Below are 22,777 nucleotides of genomic sequence, written 5' to 3'. Positions count from 1 at the left end.
TATTTGATTAAACCTGGAATAGGCATCGAGAAAAGTGAGTATCTCGTGGCCGGCTGTGTCATCGATCATGCGATCAATGTTGGACAACGAAAAAGAATCTTTGGGGCATGCTTTGTTCAAATCCTTATAGTCCACGCACATTCTAAATTTGTCCCCTTTTTTAGGAACTACAACTACGTTGGCTAACCATTCGGGATATTTTACCTCCCGAATGGACCTTATTTTGAGAAATTTGGTTACCTCGTCCTTTATGAAAGCGTTCTTTCTATCGGACTGGGGTCTTCTTTTTTGCTTCACCGGTATGAACCTAGGGTCCAAACTTAGCTGATGCGTCGTTATGTTCGGCGGGATCCCTGTTATATCTAAATGGGACCAGGAAAAACAATCGATGTTATTGATAAGAAATTGAACGAGTTTCTTCCTGAGTTCAGGGCTCAACCCCATTCCCAAGTATACCTTTTGCTCGGGCCGACGCTTGATTAATATGACTTGCTCTAGCTCCTCGATCGTCGATTTTGTGGCATCGGAGTCATCGGGAATTACGAAAGATCGAGGGACCCTTTGGTCTCCATCCTCTTCAATTTTCTGGTTGTCTGGCTGGGTTGAAGCCGCTGTCTGTGATTGCTATTTGGTGTCCCGTTCTCCTTCCGAGCCCGATCCCTTTATCGGCGAAAGTGAGGACATTGGTTTGGCTTTGTCGACGACGAACATTTCTTTCGCGACTGGTTGCTCTCCGTACACCATTTTGACATCTCCCGACGTCGGAAATTTGAGGACCTAGTGTAGGGTCGAAGGCACGGCTCTCATGTTGTGGATCCATGGCCTTCCGAAAAGGGCGTTATACCTCATATCACCTTCGATCATGTGAAACTTTGTTTCCTGGACAGTTCCGGCCATGTTTATTGGTAAGACTATCTCCCCTTTGGTGGTTTCACATGCCATATTGAACCCATTTAGGACCAGAGTTGCAGGTACGATCTGATCCTGCAGGCCGAGCTGCTCCACTACCTTCAATCGGATGATATTGGCCAAGCTACCTGGATCGATCAACACACACTTAATTTTAGTTTTATTTACGAGTACGGATATTACCAGCACATCGTTATGAGGTTGGATGAACCCCTCTGCATCTTCATCACCAAAGGACAGAGTCCCCATGGGTGCGCAATCTTGAATCCGAGATCGCTTTTCCCTCACCATCGATGTTTTAGTGCGTTTGAGCATCGGTCCACGAGGGGTATCGATGCCACCGATGATTATGTGGATAACGTGCTATGGTTCTTCTTGCTCGTTCTGCTTGCTGAAATCCCTACTTCTAAAATGGCTCTTTGCCCTATCACTCAGAAACTCCCGAAGATGCCCCTTGTTATATAGTCGAGCTATTTCCTCTCTTAGTTGCTTGCAATCTTCTGTTTTGTGGCCATGGGTACCATGATATTCTCATGTTTGATTGGGATTTCTTCGAGCAGGATCGGTCTGCATCGGTCGAGGCCATTTAGTGTCTTCGATGCGTCTGATGGCCGACACGAGAGCTGATGCACCAATGCTGAAGTTATATTCTGATAATCGAGGTGCTTCTATAGGCTCGGCATATTTATCGAAGTCGCTCTTACTCATAAGCCTCTGAGAATTTTGCCCCGATCAATTCTTTGACTGTTCCGAACTGCGTTGCGTGTTGAACCATTATTCACTCGATCGGCGACGTACGGTCGATATCTGTTCGACCTTTGCTCTCTGTCGATCTGCTTTTGATTAATAACTGTCTTGTAATTAATCTCTGAGAATTTTTCCCCCGACTAGTCATCCTCGACCCTAATTTTCGATTGATATCGATTGTGCATATCTGCCCAAGTTACCGCTGGATACTCGATCAAATTTTATTTCAGCCGATGTGATGCTGTCGAACTTAGCTCGTTCAACCCTTGGGTGAAAGCTTGTACGGCCCAGTCATCGGTGACCGGGGGTAATTCCATGCGTTCCATTTGAAATCGGGATACGAATTCCCTCAGCATTTCTCCCTGCCTTTGCTTTACTTTGAAGAGGTCTGATTTTCTCGTTGCAACCTTTATGGCACCAGCATGCGCTTTTACGAACGAATCTACCAACATGGCAAAAGAATCGATGGAATTCGGTGGTAAATTGTGATACCAAATCATAGCTCCTTTCGAGAGGGTCTCCCCGAACTTTTTCAACAGCACATACTCGATCTCATCGTCTTCTAAATCGTTGCCTTTTATGGCACATGTGTGAGAGGTGACATATTCGTTAGGATCGGTCGTACCGTTATATTTGGGAATTTCGGGCATACGAAATTTTTTGGGGATTGGCTTCGGTGCCGCACTCGACGGAAAATGCTTTTATATGAATTTTTTTGAATCAAGCCCTTTTATCATTGGTGGAGCCCCCGGGATTTGATCGACCCTGGCATTATACGTTTTCACCCTCTTGTCGTTGGCTTCGACTCGTTTTGTAAGTTCCTCGAGCAATTTAGTAATTCCGGGAGTAGTCCCCGATTCCTGCTCGATAGATTTTACTATGCCAGGCTCTGTTCTGGGGGTGACTTCACGAAGTGGATTGGAAACCGGCCTGCTTTGTGCGCGAGTTTGACTCTGTAGCTGAGCTATCGCTAATTGCTGAGCTTGAAACATCTAGAAGATCGTGCATAAGCTGGCCCCGATCTTCTCTGGGTTTTGGGTGTTTTGGGCTACGGATCGAGCACCGCCCTGAATGCTTCTTTCCGGTTCGGAATGCTGGTTCGCTTCCAAAGCAATTTGTGAATTGACATCCAGTGGTATTTCGGCTCGAATCTCGGGTAGTGCCAAGTTGTTGGTTTCATCTTGAAGGCCAGCCTCGTAATCGGTCGGTGAAGCCATTCGGCCGGTGGCTATTCGTAGCCGAGCCTGAATTGAAGATGTTTTCGGAGATAAGTGACCACTGTTATCCTCGGCCCCACGGTGGGCGCCAAACTGTTTACCCGAAAAATGGATAGAGTTGAATTTATACGCAGTTCCGAAGATATGTGGTACAACTTAACACAAAATACAAAGATAAATAAAAATGTGAATATAGATTGGAGAAAAAATAATCTGGACAAGGCAATCATGAACAGTGAACCTTAGGATTTAACAAAAATAGAATGAGTCTAAGAAACTATAATGATCACCCTTTCTTGTAGAGGAAATAATACTTTTGATATATTGTAAATCTCAGAAAAAAGATGTCCTTACAGAAATAATAACCAAGCCTCTTTATAGTGGAGAGATTTGGCTCCAAGTATAATAAAATAAACATTCAGTGGGAGACCCATGCTAAATTAGTTTTTTTATAATTTCTGCCAAGATTCCCTCTAGTGGGATTACAACGGCTTTTGTCCGCGAGCTCGATCTTGCTTAGAATCCTCGATTTTGGTTTGAGCTTGATTTCGGCTCGAATTTATGATCTTGGTTCGAGCCCGACCCTGGTTCGAGCCCTTGAATTGATTCCAGGTCGATGTAGGTTGGTTTTTGGATTATCAGCACGATAGATCTACCCGCATCATAGTTCGATTCTTGTTCGAGTTTGATTATGATATCGATCTCATCACGGACCGGCCTCCCCGGGTTCTAGGTTAGTTCGTGCCCCCCTTCGGGATCTTACTTCGATACACCGCCCTTCGAACCGTATCGGACATGCCAAGACTGAAATTTATTTCGACCGTATACAATGGGCTCTACTCCATATAATTAATTATTGCTTTTGGATACTGTAGCATTATATGTGGTAAGTTTTCATTGAGTATTATTCCTAATAGAAAGTAAATAGAATCAACTACAGTAATATGTACACAAGTGACAGCTAAAAGTATAAGCCGATATATGAAGTTACAACGAAAATGGAGGGTAATATCCCAGTTATGGTAAGAGAACAATAGATGATATTTTTAACAAAGTTATATATATGTTAGAAGAGATAAGAATTATTGCTATTGGAAAAGTTTGTATGAGATGGGCTCTACTCCATAGAATTATTGGTATTTGACCTAGTCAACTGATGTACACTGTAACATTAAATGTGGTAGGAAAATTCTTTTTAATGCTATACTAGTCCAGTTGACGTGAACTATTGTTACTATCGAATTGAATTATTGCTCACTTGTCACGATTATCACATGAGCCTTTGAGATTGGCAGTTAAAAGCAATCCTCCATCTTTGTATACTTTGTTTCATGTTCTTCAAAGGCTTTTGCAAAGCTCTCCTTTTGGGGACATGGATTCAGTTAATTGTCTGAAAGAAGAAAAAGAAAATTGTATGAATATATTGTGGTGGTTGTAGTAAGACATCGGATGCTATTTTCGACTAAGTTATAAATAGGAGACAAGAAATAAATAATAATCACTCCAAAAATGAAAAGTTTCTATAAAAGATGGGCTCTGCTCCATACAATTATTGCAATTGGATATTGTAGCATTATATGTGGTAGGTTTTCATTGAGTATCACTTTCAGGGTATGCTTTCCTCCGTAGATTATATATAATATTGGATGCATCTCTCTAAGTGAGATTGTGAGTTCAAATCTTATGTCAATCTTTTTTTATTTTTTCTTCTTCTAAAACTAGGCATCACATGGTGCGTATTTATTAAGTACATTTCTTTTTCTTTATTTCTTTTTGATTTATTCTTTTAAAATTTTCACATATTGAAATTCCTATTTTTTGTTTGTCATCGAAAAATCTTATACGATTAAATAAAATGTGCATATTAAACTAGTGGATAATGCAGCATATAGTATGCTATTGGGTCCCACCATTTTCAGCACAGAGTATGAATATAGACGTAAGAAAATTACTATTAAAAAATAATAAGTTTGAACTTATATTTCCAAATGTGTAATAGGTGCAATGGTAAGAACCAAACGTTAAACCTGCAAAATTTATATTCTGAATTCACTTCTTCGTAATAGTGCATTCATCTTCCCAAAATTCTGGATCCACCTCCGACTATTCCTAATAGAAATTAAATAGTAGGAGTTTTTTGTGAAGCTTCTTCTTAAATGTTCTACTCCAGCTAAAAGTAAAGGTGGATATATGAAGCTACAAAGAAAGAGTCTGCATATCTCAATTGAATTGAATCATTGCTCCAAAGCACAAATACAAACGTCCCTCTCGCTCTTCTATGCCAAAGAAAAAGGACCCTATTGATTGAATTTCTTTTTCTATTTTATTTTCTACGGAGGTTGACAAAATCTTCGTCCAACAAAATATTTCTCAGTTCTTTTATATGATTATATTGTTCGAGTTAGCTCGTTCCATCTCAACTATTTTATTGGAGACTTAGGCATATAAAAATTAATGACCTAATGATTTTTGCCTCTAGTGTTCTTATTTGAACTTGAAATTTTATAATTTCTATCTCACTTTATTGACCACTAGGTACACTTTTAGATTAAAATATTTCTCAGTTTTCAACAGATTGAATTAAAAAAGAACCTAAACAAGATGCACCACTCAACAAATTACGAGACTGTTTATTTGAATCGTTAAATATATTAAAGACTAAAAGCAATGTAATATCTGAGTAATTTCTTTGTCACTAACAACTACTTGACTTTACTGTAATTGAAGATAATAACCAATCAAAAGCGCTACAGTCTATTTTGCACCTTATATTTTCTTTGTGCATGCCATGAAAACATAAGTGGGCCTAGAAATAACACGGAATGTGTCTTTTTCCAATTTGAAGTTTATTAAGATTTAAGTCTTTTCTATTTAAATTTATAAGAAGTGATGTATTGAAAAGTACTAAATAGTAATTAAAAAGAGCTTTCTACATTTGCAGAGGAAGAATATGATGCCATGGATTTAATTAATTGTATGAAAGAAGAAAAAGGAAATTGTATGAACTTATTGTGGTCGCTGTAGTAAGACTAAGTTATAAATAGGAGACAAGAATTAAATAAATATCATTCCAAAAATGAAAAGTTTCTTAAAAGACGGGCTCTACTCCGTACAACTATTAGTATCGGATAATGGAGCATTATATATGGATATGGTAGGGTTTCACTGAGTATTACTTCAGGGGCATAAACTCATGCTCCCCTCCCTTGATCATATATAATATTATATAATATTGGAAGCATCTTTCTAAGTGAGATTATGAGTTCAAATTTTATGTCAATTTTATTATTTTTTTCTTCTTCTTTTTCTCTAAAACTAGGCGTCACATGATGCGAATTAATTAAGTACATTTCGTTTTCTTTCTTTCTTTTTGATTTATTCTTTCAAAATTTTCACATATTAAAATTCTTATCTTTTGTTCGTCACCGAAAAATCTTATATGATTAAATAAAATGTGCATATTAAACTAGTGGTAATGCAGCATATAGTATGCTATTGGGTTCAACTGATTCCAACATTTCCAGCACGGATTATGGATATATATGTAAAAAAATTACTATTAAAATAAATAATTTTAAACTTATAATTCCAAAAGCGTAATGGGTGTAATAATAAGAACCAAACGTTGAACCCGTAAAATTTATATTCTGAATTTACCTCTTTGTAACGGTGCACCCATCTTCCCAAAATCCTAGATACGTCTTCGATTACGTCTCCTATCTAAACTTCATACAAAAGAATCAACTAGAGTAATTAATTAAAGGCCAAATACATATCCAGCCCCTTGAAGAAGATGCCACAGACTCGGTGTTAATGTTTTGAAAAGAATAAGAAAACTATATGTGAAAATTTGTTGTTGTGGCAAGAGAACAATAGATGATATTTTCAACAAAGTTATAACAATTATTGCTATTGAAAAAGTTTTTATGGTTGGGCTCTACTCCATAGAATTATTGGCGTTGGACCTGGTCAACTGATACATACTGTAACATTAAATGTGGAAGGAAACTTCTTCTTTGAACTTTAACAACGAAGCAGGAAATTCCTTCAAAATTTCACAATAATATGTACAAAAGGGACAGCTAAAAGTACAAGCCGATATATGAAGCTACAAAGAAAACGAAGGATAATATATAGTAATTTCCTTTGTCACAAAGACAACATTTGCACTAATCAAAAGAGTACTATGGTCCTATTTTTCTTTGTGCAGATAGAAAGTGACAACAAATGTAGGTCCACAAATATGAAGGAATGTTACTTTTCTCATAAACTTTATGTACAAGAATCAAGTAATGTAATTAATTAAAACAAAAAAGATGAAAAAAAAAAAATTAAAACAAAAATTACTTTTGTAACGTCCATGTTGATGACTTGAAATCTATATCGTCACTTTTTCCTTTTGGGAAGAAGAAGCAATTTTGATATATGCATTATATCCTTTGTCGCTCTGTTGCCCATTTTCAGAAACCCCAATAAATTCAGACCGTTAAATACAATTGAATCCCGCAATTAAATTTATTAAGAAAACATTACTCCCTCGGGTTCACTTTAATTGATTTTTTTAACTTTTTTTGTGATCTACAATATTTGACTTTTCTTCATATCAAGAATGAATTAACTTTTCTTTTCCAAAGTTGCCCTTGGAGTAAAAGTCTAGGAGTGTTTGTTATATTTTCAACGAACAAATTAAGGTTAATATGGTCAATTTTATTATTAATTAATGCTAAAAGATGAATCACTTAATATGTGTGAAAACAACCAAAAACATCAATTAAAGTGGACCGGAGGAGTAGTATTAAGTAGTAGCTGTAATTTACTTGACTGTTTAATGCTAATATTGGATAGCGAGTACCTACTATTAATCTCTTCAATAGCAAGAGTAAATTTGAAAGAAAATAATGATTCTGTTAAATTTTTTAAAACACAGATATTTTGAAACATTTTTTGGGCAAAAACAACATTTAAAATTGGATAAAGGGAGTATCACTCTTTTTTAATAACATCCATAACAATATTCCTCAATTTCATGTTTTTAATACATTTTCTACCAACAAATGGTGGAAATTCAAACTCTATATAAATGCTCAGCATCCAAATTTCCAAATTCATGAATCTAAGCTAAATTCTCAATTCTAGTTCATAATCTTGTTGCACAGTGAAAGGAACTCAAATTCATAAATTTTGAGGTTAGAAATTGTCCAAACCAAAGCTAAATTTGGCATACAACAAATTCAACTTTACCCATATTACCATTTGGATATACAATTTGTAGGACCTAAATTTAGTAATTTGGTCAAATTAGACCTCAATGAGTTATAATTCAATGGTTTTTTCTCAAAAGACTAAGCGAAACTGGGCATAGGTTGACTAATTTAGTAAATATAAAAGAACGATTAGACTAGTGGTGTATACATGACTTTGCATAAGTTGTGTAGACACGTTAAAAAATAGAGAACCAACAGATACTTGTAAGTCAAAACTCGATGAGCAGGGCGACAAGCCCCTAACAAAGGGAGTGGTCACATCGAGTATGTCCCCCTTATTCCCGACATGCTATAGCAACCCGAAGTTGCTAGGAGCGGGTCAAGTCTTATCAAATCTACTCAACGAGGAGCAGTACGGACATAGATGATATTAGACCCCTCTTTTTGTATCACTAGGGATGCTTAACGTCACTTTGTCAATTGGCATTACCAGCACTCTATCCTAGTGAACAATGTTCCACTAATTAGGCAGGGACAGGATTCGAACATGCAATTTTCGAGTCTTGAGCCTGATGAATTGACCAATTTTTCTACCCCATATTCTCTTTCTTTGCTGTAAAGTGGATGTGGTTTCGAACTACACAAGGATTTTCAGTCCAACTGAGCTACATGAACCACTTTGAAATAATTCTCCCTTCTTTTGCATGTACACAAACCTATTCAAAAGTTCTTCAACTGCACTTGTCAGTCAAAACTCGAAGCAGCCTGAGTTTTCTTGCAACTACTATGCGTCAAAGAGTCGCCCTACCAAACCCCACTAAAACTAACTGATGAAATACAAACACCTGGAACTGTTTTTCTTGCATATTTACACCACATTGCAAATGGAAAAACTGCTAGGATCAGGTCTATGTATGTTTATCCAGTTAAGAGTGAGACAAGGATACTGAAATCTGTTTCTTATCTCTGAGACTGAACTAGCATTTTCAACAAAGCTGTTGAACTTGGCATAGGTCATCTTTGAATGTCACAGCTGAAGCTTACTCATATTCTGTTTGTAATTTCCATTGCTTATGACAGATCCTCGAGGCTGAAAAAGATATACTTTCTTCCTCTAGTAGATTTTTAGGCATTTTCTCAAATTGCAGAGAAACAGATTGCCTTTCATCGCTAGTGTATAAGAACAGCTTATCTGCAAGACACCTTTCACATGTCCTGAGGGAAGCGAACTGACATGTTGAGATTGCAGTTCTAAAACTATTCAACGAAAGAAAGGTAATACACTGAAAAACACCAGAAAAGGACGTAAGATAATAAAGACAGGAAAGAATCAAGGCACAGTATTCATTGTTTTAAAGAAGCCAAACAGAGAATTAAGTTTAATCAGAGGGAGGGCGACAAAGAGGTGAAAGTGCAAAATTGCAATAGTGTAGCAATTTGTTCTATACACACATATCTTACACTTGATACTTGAGTTGAACAATCCCAAAAGTAGCTTAATTAATATAATATGTCTAAATAATGAAACCAACTAGGTTAAGAAAAACCAGACAGAATGAATAGTACTAACAAAACAAACAAAAATATGTCACCAAAGATAGTTCATGGTCTACATTGCAAAAGACCTTCCTTGTTTTTCTGTTGCCGTGCTAAAAGTAATTTGCATCTTTGAATCAACTGACTCGTTTGTGATAAGACAATACAAAAAAGTATGAAGCATCCTTGTTCACAAATACTTGTATGCATACAACGGTCCATAAAAACTATTGACTTTTTCTCTTTTGGTGTTATAGACAAAGAATGGTTTAACAACAAGAAGAAATAAAGGGAAGTTACTCTCTTTCTAGCAGTTTTGTGAGGTAATGAAAATTCACCTGGCTATCATAGGGCATCACAAGCCATCAAAACCTAACATCATCTTCATCAATTTATCCAAAATTGCATTAGTTCGAATCCATCTTACAGCATCATTCACAAGCCAGGGGAAACTTGCGCCGATCCATTCAATACTATTCACAGGGTAATTAACTTATGGAATGAAATCCACCTGCTAAAAGGCAGTTACAGATGGTAGTCTTTGGCGCTCTGATTAAATGCATCACTTCCTGGCCTGAGGTTTCGAGCTCCTACTTAAGCTACCAATTAGTGAAGTATAAGTAGCATAGTTATGAACAAGCCCCATTTCACCATGTAGCATATCATAATCATCAGGATTTCCATACTTGCAATGCCCATCCAATAGTATGTTATAGGTAATGTCATCTAGATTCAAACCAAGATTAAGCATGGCTTGTAATAACATTTCAGCATTTGTCATCTGTCCTTGTCTGCATAGACCATTTAAAAGCGCATTGTAAGTTATAAGATTAGGTGCATGTCCATTACTTTGCATCTGCCTTAGCAACTTAAAACCCATCTTAACATCTCCCTTCTTACAGAAACCGTCGATAACCATAGTATAAATAGGGTCATCAGGCTTTACATCAGAATTCAACATTTCCGTTAAAATCCTTTCTGCATCAACTATTCGTCCTTGCAGACACAAACCTGTGATAAGAGCGGTATATGCTACATCATCTAGTTCAATGTCGTTATCAGACATCATTTTCTTGATCTCAAATGCTCCATCTAAATCTCCCTCTGCACAGCATCCACCAATAACCGTAGTGTATGTGATCTTATTAGGCTTCAAACCCTTTTCAATCATTACATGAATGAGCTTCCTCGCTTCCCCTAAATCCCCACTCTTACAAAGTCCATTGACAAGTGTGTTATATGTAATCAAATCCGGTTCCACCCCTTGCGTCAGCATCAGTTGATAGGCATCCATGGCCAAAACAATGCTGCCATCTTTGCAATGGCCATTAATCAAAGTCGTGAATATAACAACATTCGGAACCAAACCTTTTACACACACCTCATTAAACAACTCATTTGCGTCCCTCATCCAAAGGTTCTTGTAAAGCCCGTTGATCAGAGCACTATAAGTATAAACATCGGGCAAAATTCCTCTTTCCTCCATTTCTCTTTTTAACCTATACCCTGCATCCATATCACCTAATCTACAATACCCATTTATCAAAATATTGAAACTAACAACACTAGGTCTCAAATTCCTCTTCGCTTCCACCATTTTACCTTCCTTACACAACTTACTCATCAAAACATTAAAAAAATACAAACTTGGAGGATACCCATATTCCAAAATCTCCTTATAAAAATCAAAAGCTACCATTGGTGAATTAAGCTTCATTAAATATTCAAGAACCTTAGTACAACCTTGAAATGGGAACCTAATTTTATGTTTTTGGATAAGCCTAAAGCACTGTATAGCATCAGAAACAAACCCCAAATCCAAATAAGCAGCAATAAGTCCATTTAAAACATTCACAAAAGATGTAAAGTTGGTACCTTTAGCTTTCAAGATTGCTTGAAAAAACAGTAAAGGCAGAGTCTTTACCTCTTCTTGAAACAATAGTGTGGATAAAAGAGTAAGCTTGTGAATTCATTTTGTGAGTGTAAAGAAAAAGGGCCATAGTGCAATAAGTGTGAAGTGTGTGGCAATATTTTGAATTGTGAGAAGTTGAAGAAAGCCATGTGAAGAAAGAGAGGAGAGAAGAAGGGGTTAAAGAATGAGGATTAAGGTTAATGAGGTTGATTACGTGTTGGGGTTTAAGAGATGGGAGAAGGGTTTTAAGGGACGTTTGAAGGGGTTTAGTGTGAGTTTTTTTATGGCTTCTGAAAGGGTATTGAGTATTGGGTCTGATGAATCTTGATGTTGGTGGGGTGGGGGTAGTGGTGGGGGTGGGGTGAACCATGGAGGTGTGGGGGTGATAGTGGAGAGGTGGTGTAAGGTTTGAGAAAGGGGGTTTTTTTAGTGCTCTTCTTGAGATGGTCATTGTGAACATTTCTGAAGTGTTTGGTTAAGGTCGAGGAAAGAAAAAAAGAGCTATAAGAGTAAATGACAAAAATGGTTAAGCTTAAAATAGTTTGACAAAAATAAGATAATTACCGGCTAATCTCTAAATTGTATTTATGAGAATGGCTATTTGTGCAATTGACCCGATCATGTTATATTTGTACATCATATTCTTTTACAATTTTGAATGCCCCTTCATAATTTTATTTATGAGAATGGCTATTTGTGCAATTGACCCGATCATGTTATATTTGTACATCATATTCTTTTACAATTTTGAATGCCCCTTTATAATTTTGAATTTAAGAAAATGACTTTTTTAGATTTCTTATGTGTAAAAAGATAGATCTCTTACGTGTAAAAATAAATCTTTCATGTGTAAAAAAAGAGGTAGGGTCATAAAACTAAAAACAAGTTTATAAAGAGTCAAAACACCAATTGAACCCGATCATTCACCGTACACGAATAAAATAATTAAGATTGTCTCTCTTTTTCATTTATATTATCTGTCCTTTGACTAGTGGTGAACACCCTCCACTTTCAATAAAGAGGTTGTGAGTTTGAGTCACCCCAAGAACAAGGTGGGGAGTTTTTGGAGGGAGGGAGCCGAGAGTCTATCGAAACAGCATCTCTACCCTAGGGTAGGAGTAAGGTCTGCGTACAAACTACCTTCTCCAGACCCCACTAGTGAGATTATATTGGGTTATTGTTGTTGTTGTTGTGTTGTTGTACTTGTCCTTTGACTCTACTGCTTTAAACCACTGACAGATCAAACCCCACATATGAAAGCATTTATCATAGTTAGCTGCAGAAGATATCATTCAAATTTCAAGTAATAATTAAAGTAGCAACTTGTCACATGTTATATAGTATGCATAAACATAGAATTAAATTATTAGACATATTTTCATATATTAAGATATTATTTATTCATTGTTTTTACCGTTTTTTAATTGTATTTTATATTGTATATGTCCAACTTAGCTTGATTATTGAGTTTATATTAATCGGGTGTTCATGTCATTGTTAGGAGCAATTAAAAATGATTTTTGAGACAATTAAAGAAAAAATGAAAAAGGAAAAGATTCCTAAGAGTTTAGTCAATTAGGTGGAAAAAATAACGTCACCTATGATCCTAGTGTTGGCAATGGAAGTGTGGAAGGCATCAAGCTTGGATAATATGGACAAAGAATCGTGAAGGATTAACGTGGATGACAAAAAAGCAGCAAATTGAAATGAGACGAATGTAAAAGTTTGGCAGAAAACGTACTGGATCCAGCGCCAGCCCAAGCGCGAGGCGCTGGTCTGCACCCTGCGTAGCGGGATTCTCCTATTTTGTCCGGGATAGTGTTATTTCGGCCCTACACGACTTCAACTCGTATAAAATGGGTTTTAAACCTAATCTGGAGGAGATCTAGCATACTTTGAAGGGGAATTCACGTGGAGGAACACACACCATGCTTGGAGGAGGCTTCTAACTAGTTTTTCTTCTCTACTCTTCCTTTAATCTCATAGTTTATTAATTCTAGAGTTTTGGATGCTACATGAACGCTATAATTTGAAGCTTGACTTGTTCTTATTATTTTATCATATTGATTTATTTATTCAATCTTACGCTTAATTATTTGATTGCTTGATCACCAATTGAATACTATCTATGAATATATGATTGAACTCGGGAGAGGGAATTCTAGATTGCATATAAGATTGAGTAGAGTAAGATCTTAACTTTGGGGGGGGGGGGGGGATTTGCGGTTAGGATAGGAATATACCTAATCTCCTTGCTTGGTTACTATACATGAATTATTAATGTGTTCTTGTTAATTCTAATTTAATAGGAATATAGGCGTTAGATTAGCTTGAATAGGCGAGTAGTACTTCGAGAGAAGGCTACGGGCAATATTAACCCTGTCAACCAATAAACCAGATAAATTAATTAGACGATTTAAGTGAAAAACTCAACGGGATTGTTAGCTAACTCATAGCTCTAGAATATTCACTCACATTGAATCCGTCTTTAAGCTTGTCGTTATTTTCTTTAATCTCTTAATTTGTTACTCTAGATTAATTTTAGTTAAATATTCATACATTAGGATTTGCTTGAATAGATTAATTCTTTGGTTTAATTTAGTTGATAGTTAATCACAAGTCCCTGTGGGTACGATATCTGGACTTACAATCTTATATTACTTGTCGACCACGTATACTTGTGTGTGCTTTTGGGAGCAACAAGTTTTTGGTGCCGTTGCCGGGGACTTAGAAATTAACTATTCTACTAGATTAGATTTTTACTTTTTATCTATTTAAGTTTTTAATTTTAGTTTAGTGTAGTTAGTATTAATTTTTTTTTTACATGGCATCTTTGAAAGAAAAGTGGTGGAATAGTAAGTATTCTTGTTTAGGACCCCACTTGTGGCAATATTGTAAAAATATTTCCAGGACCGAGTTGTGTGCACCATCTCAATCATGTACTATTTGTGGTGGTAATTGGAATAATTGTCCTAAGTGTTGTTATCCTACTCCAATCCCTTCTTATGTTGATTCTAATAATTCTTGTGAGTTTGACAGGAGTAACGAATTGGATAATGTGAAACATGATGTTTGTACTCTTGATATGCACAGAAAATTATTAGACGAATATGGAGGTTTCTGCGAGAAAATTACAAATGGGATACAACACTTTATAGAAGGAAGAGCTGAACGGGGACAAGAGATCGACCAATTTGGCAGTTCTATTCGCAACTTAGAGGCTTAATTGAGTGCAAAGGTTGATGCGTGTAACACCCAACAATTTAGTGATGAGTTGTGCGAAGTTGAAAAAGATCTTCTAGGCCAAATTGAGGAGTTAAAACAAGAATACCAATCATTAGACCATGCTTTGTTGATGATGCCGAGGTTGAGGGAGAGTGCAAAATAGAGGATGTAAAAAATAATGCAATTTTGGAGTTGGACTGTATTGGACTTCATTCTAAACACTTTTCAACATTGTGTTAAGTTGGTGACATGGGAATTGATCCAGTCGAGCATATGGAGGAGTCAATAGATGAGGAAAAAAGTGTTTATATCCTGAAATTTGCCATACCAAGGAGACAAAATGGCATCCCTCACTTAAAGGCTAAGAAGTGCAAGATGCGATATCTATTGCTTGGTTCTTTTGTATTCACACCACCGCTCCAAGAACATGACAAAAAAGTTGATGCAAAATTGGGGGCGCAATTCATATCTTCAAAGTGGAAGAAAAAGTGGTGAAAGTGATGGTGTCGTGCCGCGACGTTAAATCAAGCGCTTGTTGGGAGGCAACCCAATTATATATTATTTTTTTTGTTTTTTTTTTTAATTGTGTTTTTCTTTTTGTAGTTTTATTTTTGTATTTTATAGGAGTAGGAGCATGAAATAAAGCCAATAGGCGAGTGTGAGCATGTGGTTGAAACTGAGTGTGAGGTACCCGCACAAAGGACCATACCTGGGAGAAGTCTGAGCATCCCGTGAGCTGCTAATTCTTCGGCCTTTGGCCTACCAGGGAGTCTATTTTGCCCTCTTATTATTTAAAGTGTGCATTGGAGACATTACACAATTTTAAGTGTGGGGTGAAGAGGTTATCTGGGTGATTTTCTGTGCTATCTTAGCTTAGTTGTAGTAAATAAAAAAAATAAAAAAAAGTAGAAAAAATTGACTTCTTCCGACAATGGATCGCATTCGACAGGTGTCTTGAAGGATTTAAGCTGAAAGAAAAAAGACAAAAAGATTTTCTTTTGTTAGGTAGTGTAATAATTCCCCCTTGATTTTTCTTTGTGCCGCGATTTTTTTTCAAGGGTTTTATTTGAATTGGGTGTAGTTAGTTTTATTTCTTTTTTGGAGTAGGAGCCACTGTGAGATGAATTGAATTGAAGCAATATCTCTTGACTTTGTTATGCCTTGATGATATTGAGTACTTTTTGTGACGCTTAGGCTCAATTTTTGACTTTTGTATAAGTACCTTAAATCTTATGATCTTAACTTTGCTTGCTTTGACTAGAGTGTCTTGATGAGTCCAATCCAGAGTGAGTTATGTGTCATGCGTATGTGAGGTTTGTGTGTTATTCTGTGCATTACATTTGATATCTAGAACTTGCCCCGTGTGTTTGCAAAGCGAAATAGTAGCGTTGTTCAGTCTTGAAAGTGATATAGGCGTTTCTTTGTTGAGCCACATATATATAGTTTACCCGCCTAATCGTTGTGTAACGTAGTTAACCCCTTTGAGCCTGTAATCCTATTTCTTTGTCAACCACATTACAAGCCTTATCTATTTGTTTGAATTAACCATCTATTTGAACCCTTTTAACATCTCATGAGCACTTGAATCGTAATAAACTTTGTAAAAGTTAAAGTGTGGGGTGGTTGGTTTGATTTTTGAGTGGAACCAATGAATAAGAAGAAAGGTGCACTGTTTGGAAAAAGTAAGAGCCACTTGAATTGAAAAAGAAAGAAAAAAAATAGTTGTATTGTTGTAAAAAATATTTCTTGATAGTGATACTCTTGATGTAATTGTGCTTAAAGAATTATGGAGTTAATATACATTGATGTGAAGGTGGAATTATGGTTTGACATAAGTGTGGGGTTCTAATTGTTAAAGTGTATGTATTAAAGTGCTTAGGAAGGTGTAGTCACTCTTATATCCACATGTATCCTACCCGTCCCACAGCCTACATTACAACCAATTAAAGTCCTACTTGATCCTTGATTGAATGAGCTCGATTAGTAGAGTAGTACACTACGGGCAAGCCTATGGTTCATCTTTTGTGGCATATGAATGTTGTTTCTGAGAATGAGTGAATTTTTTCTATATTGAGTTCCTAATTGCTCTTGAATTTTATGTGTGTGGAACTACTCTCTTTTGTTGTGTGAGGGCGCTTGATTCATGAAGGTTACTATACAGGAATATATCTAATCGTCAAGCTTGGTTACTATACAGCAATTATTAATGCGTTCTTGTTAATTCTAATTCAATAGGAATATAGGCGTTATATTAGCTTGAATAGGCGAGTAGTACTTCGAGAGAAGGCTACGAGCAATATTAACCCTGTCAACCAATAAACTAGATAAATCAATTAGACGATTTAAGTGAAAAACTCAACGGGATTGTTAGCTAACCCATAGCTCTAGAATATTCAGTCACATTGAATTCGTCTTTAAGCTTGTCGTTATTTTCTTTAATCTCTTAATTTGTTGCTCTAGATTAATTTTAGTTAAATATTTATACATTAGAATTTGCTTGAATAGATTAATTCTTTGGGTTAATTTAGTTGATAGTTAATTACAAGTCCTTATGGGTACGATATATGGACTTACAATCTTATATTACTTGTCGACCACATAAACTTGCATGTGCGTTTGGGAGCAACAACCATTCATACAAGTTGCAACAAATCCATAAGTAGGGAAGCTAGTGCGCTGCATACATGAATAAGTTCAGCATAATTCAGTAGCTTGGCTCAAACCTTGTATTTCGTTAAAAAAAGATTATTTAATATATACAAATAAGTTATCAAGAATGCAGTAAGCTACCTTATCTATAATCCAAAACGCATAAACTTTAAATCCTAGCGTGTCTCTATTCATAAGTCTTTTAATTTTTAAAAATAAAGAAACGACAATAAAACCAACAACTTGAACCAAACAGAGTTAGAGAAATTACATATATATTTTATTTATATTTGAAGTAGCATTCTTGAGCCGGAAGTCTTCCGAAAATAACTTCTCTACTTTCATAAGATAGGGGTAAGGTATACGTATATATTTCGCCTCTCAAGAATCCACAATGTGAGAATACACTGGATTCTTTGTCTTTTGTTGTTGTTGATATATTTGAAGTAGCAAAACAACAGAACCATTATTAAATATTTCTCCAAGCATTATAACCAACCTTAATAACAACATATTCAAAATTTAATTTCTGAACACATTCAAATAAAAGCCTCTAAATTGGATCTATCAAAATACTACACAAGTTAGGCCTATACATCACAAATTATCTGCAGGGTGGATAGACATCTCTATCATTGATTAGAAGTCTTGGGTTCGAATTTTGCGAAGAAACTTCTGGTAGAGAACACTTTCCTTTTAACAGATATTGTATCGTGCGAATCCAGTTAGTTGAGCCAGTAAACTTCAGATAGCGGATGACTAACTTGAAACTTCGAGCAACAACGAACCAACTAGACATGCTTTCTCCATGGCCGGCAGGAGGCAAACTTCACCACCGGCGCCGGTGAATAATACTTTTCCGGCTTCTGTGGATTGCTGAAAGCTCTTCTCTCCACTACATCATGTGAACTTGAACCACACTTGTTCATTATCATCCTATATCTAAACAACAACCCTTTAAATTTATTGATCTTTTTCTCACTATTATTCTTTTTCTCAAGAATATTCTCATGATAAGCAGCATGACTAGTTTCTATATATTGATTTAACTCCCGTGAGATTCTGTCAATCTCATACTTATCAAGAAGGGAAATATTATTAGTACTATTACTAGCAGTACTAATTAATTGTATTGGAACAAAAACATTACTTGGTGACTCTTGTATTTCTTGAACTTCCTTAATAACTTGTAACTTGTACCTTGATGGTTCTTGTGCCTTTTTATTCCTTGAAAGCCGATCCTCGAGGTCCAGTAAAAAGTCACTCCTCATCCCAATCTTATTAAAGGAGGAAGTAAACGGATCAAGGTTTTTACGTACTTCTGTTATGGAGGGCGAGGGAGAATATTCGCGACCATTGGAGAGTGATCCTTGTTGATACAAAGCCCATGCTGCTGCTTTCACTAGAGCTAAATCGTCCATAGGAGTACTGGATTTCGATGGTTTTGTTTTGTTGAAAGAGAAAGGAAATGACGATGACATGTTTTTTCTTGAAAGAAGAAGAAGGGAAGAAAGAGAGTATTTTTTTTTGGATTTGGAATACTAAAAATTCCGTGCTTTTGTATATGAGGAAGTAGGTGTTGCGCAAAAATCAATCAATAACTTACATATAAATGGTCTAGAATAAAACTATATAAATCTAGTAAAAGGTGCACGTGTCCATCGTCTACTTTGGCTTTTGAAATTAAATTTTGGACATACGAGAATAGAACTCTATTCTGTATTTATATCAGGAGGGTTGAATTATGGGGATGAAATATTTCTAAGTCATACATGAAATTCTTATGCGTACACTAGGTGTATGTATATATATTAACTATATTTTCAATGTATCTGACCGTCCATTTAGGTGTATATCATTAAAAAATTTAATTGTAGATAGTGAGATACTGAGGAGCGGATCTATGGGATTAAACAAATTCACCAAATAAAAATAAAAAAGGTAGTCCGATGCACAAGATATCCCGCATCCACACATGGTGCGGGAAGGGCCACACCCCAAGAGGTGTGATATAGACAGTCTACCCTAATGCAAGCATTAGTAAATGTTTTCACGACTTGAACCCGTGACTTATAAGTCACACGAAGACAACTTCACCGCTTCTACCAGGCTCCCCTTCAAATCCACTAATGTATAAGAATATTTAGCTCAGAACCTGATCTGCTATTTCGGTTATTATTATTTATTAATTTAAAATTATTGTATGAACCCATAAACTTTAAATCTTAGATCCGCATCCGAAAATACTTTGAAGTATTGTCCAAAAAAAAAAAGCCTCATATTTCCGTTATACAGGATAGAGCTGGGGCCTGTGATATGTGTATATGTTAAATTTGAGTGAGTCATTTAGGGGCCCTAGAATGACTTTGTTAGGTAAGAAAGTAATGATATATTAAGGGTTCTATGAATGGTTTGAATTTTTCAGTGGTCACTCTGAATCTATTTATGAAGTTATATATTTAATTCTCAATGATGATAGATTTTTGGTTTACGTTGACTTTTTACAATACAAAAAAAAAAGTTTCATCGACTCACTGTTATATATTATTCCCTTCGTTTTAGAAAAAAATAAAGAAGTTTGGAGACTGAAAGTTAAACTTTCTAATTCTCGATCTCAAATCGAACATCATTTTTTTAAAAGTCTTTTTTAGAATAAATTTTATTCTTTTATTTTAATTTTTAAATCCAATTCGCTCCAATAGACTGGCTTGCATGGTTCTATTGTCAAAGCAACTTCGTCACTTCCGTGTATCGGTTCCTTAGGACCGATTCAATCTGTGTAGATTGATTGAATGCAAAACCTTCTACTAGCAGGCGATCGTGATTTTCACAGAATTTTTCTTTACTTGTGTCAGCATTCTCACTTCTGATATCTTCAAGTCTTGTCAGCAGAAACTTTCTCGATTAACAGAAACGTCAGCTTTCAAGGTCTCGTCGCTTCGGTGAATCACTCGAGCCTTGATACATCGTCGGCGCCATGCCCTTGGTTAAATTATCAGTTACATAAATTGTTTAAGAAATAAATTTCCAGCAAATATCTGTATAAAATGGGTTTTGATATTTGTCTCACGTTCAAAGGTCCCTATCCAAATACGGCACCCGTAAATTTGAAATAAACTTCCTCCTTAGAATTACTTCATTTAAAAATTAAGTGGAATGGTGATAATCCATCGTGAAGCCAACGGTATATATCTGCGTTCAGAATAATGAACTTGTCAAATATTTTCAATCAATTTGAATATTAAAATGCAATGAAATTTTGTATTATAATGTATACTCTTTTAATTACGCATCAAGTTACTATTTAAATGATTGAGATGGAAATGCAAGTGTTCTTTAGAATAATGTGAATGTGAAAAAAATACTTGGTTACAGCACGTAATGTTATTTTCCTTTGGAAGAATGAGGTCTTTATCACTTGCAATTAACTAAAAATAAATAAATAAACTAAGACTATAAAAAGTTTAAAAATAACATAAAGATAATTATACTCCAATCAAACAATATGGTGTAGCCGTCGGCTGCTTTGATTAGTCTAATCACAATGTTTAAAATAAGTGTCTAAACACAACTCTTATTACAAAAACGAAATACAAATTTAATAATGTATTGTAATAAAATCAAACATTGACACAAAATACAACAACAACAACAATAACAACAATAACAACCCAGTGGAATCACATAAGTGGGATCTGGGGACGGTAATGTGTACGCAAACCTTACCCTTACCATGAGAAAGTAGGGAAACTGTTTCCGAAAATATCGACACAAAATAAGCACCTAAAAATATAAGAGATACCTGACATGTTTCAATAATATTGCTAGTAGTAACTCTGTTTGCATGTATAATTGTATTTAAATATACCATTTTACAGTCAAATCACAGCACACCAACTTCTCTTTCTCCTTCCTGTTTTATTTTATTTTTTTCCCTACAAATCTCAGGGATTAGAAAATAGTGTACATCCCATCTCTGCTACTGGTTTGATCAAATCTTTACATTTCATCTCCGACTGGTTTTCCACTTATTTCTTCATCTTTTATTGCACATGCTATGGACTTATACATATAGTTGCTTACACTTCTACACTCTCCGCTCGTCGAGAGTTCAACTTCTACGCCCTCCTTTCTTCCGGTGGCGGAGCCACCTTATAGGAAGGGGTGTCAAATGACACCCCTTATCGGAAAAAATAAACTGTGTAGGTAGGTAAAAAAATAAATTATATATATATACACACACTATGTATTGACTCTCCTTAATTTTCTGGTATGTTTACTTTTATATATTTTGATACCCCTTAACCAAAATTATAGCTCCGCCACTGCTTTCTTCAAGAGTCTTACTTGCATATTTCAAAATCTTGATAGTGGGAACAAGCTTGACCAGAGTAATTACAATTTTGTAGTTGCTAAAAAAATGTTCTTCCTTTTTTTTATTTTGAAAAGAACATTATACGCCCAAAAACCAAACTATGTCATGGTTTGCACAAATAAGAATTGAAATATATGCTGCCTCAATCATGTAAGATGCTATTGTGACATCTAATTTTTCAATTGGAGAGCCTGGACAGGTCTCAAGTCCTTGTACTTTGCTTTTTCTGTCCTAAAACACTAATATACAGAATCTGTAAATTCATCCATTAAAAGCACATTAGCTATTACCTCAACAATATCCAGAAAGGACATAGATTTCCCTATCATAGAATGTCACGTAATTGATAATCAAACATTTGTCGTTCAAAGGAGAATTCGACTTGCTCCAAGGAAACTATATCTAGAGAGAGAAACAGAAGTTCCTCAACTATACTATCCTTGGGACATTATAGTTGGTGTATTCTAAGCTCACATGTGGTGCAAGAGCCAAGAGGAAAAGGTAATAACAAGTAAAGCCACAAGATCACAATAACAAAGGTCAAATACAGATCATTAACTAATATGCATAAATGACTAAACTAAACTTACTGACCAATATAAAACTAAACTGCTCATACCTTCTTATACGCAGAAATGCATTCACGAAGTGCACTCTCTGCCTCAGAGTTATATGGGTCCTGTTTCAGTAGAAGTATCAGTCAAAAATCAATTTCATAATGTTTGAAACATCCTAGAGAAAGAGATAGGATTGTCAATAAAAGACAGCCGATATAACTTAACCTTTGATTCTTCAAGCTCCAGCTTTGTCATCTCCAACAATGAAAGGGCATTAAGTGATTGCAACTGCAGGAAAATTGACAGTAAAGCTAATTTAAAACAGGAGAAGTTTTTAAAAAAGTGTGCTAGTGGTCAGTCAGTTAAGCCATACAAAGGCAGAAGAGATGGACACATTCTCCAACTTCTAGGAATTCTATAGATGCCTGGATATAAACTTACTCAGA

At 35.7% G+C, this 22,777-nt stretch overlaps 1 pseudogene; it reads right to left on the bottom strand.

Moving 5' to 3' along the window:
- Positions 1-9,613: 9,613 nt before the first annotated feature.
- On the bottom strand, positions 9,614-11,977 carry LOC104121333 (putative pentatricopeptide repeat-containing protein At1g09680; annotated as a pseudogene).
- Positions 11,978-22,777: the final 10,800 nt, after the last annotated feature.

The sequence above is a fragment of the Nicotiana tomentosiformis genome, chromosome 5 (assembly GCF_000390325.3).
Source record: "Nicotiana tomentosiformis chromosome 5, ASM39032v3, whole genome shotgun sequence".
Lineage (NCBI taxonomy): Eukaryota > Viridiplantae > Streptophyta > Magnoliopsida > Solanales > Solanaceae > Nicotiana > Nicotiana tomentosiformis.
The sequence above is the reverse complement of the archived record's forward strand: the minus strand, read 5'-3'. Positions and strand labels throughout refer to the sequence as shown.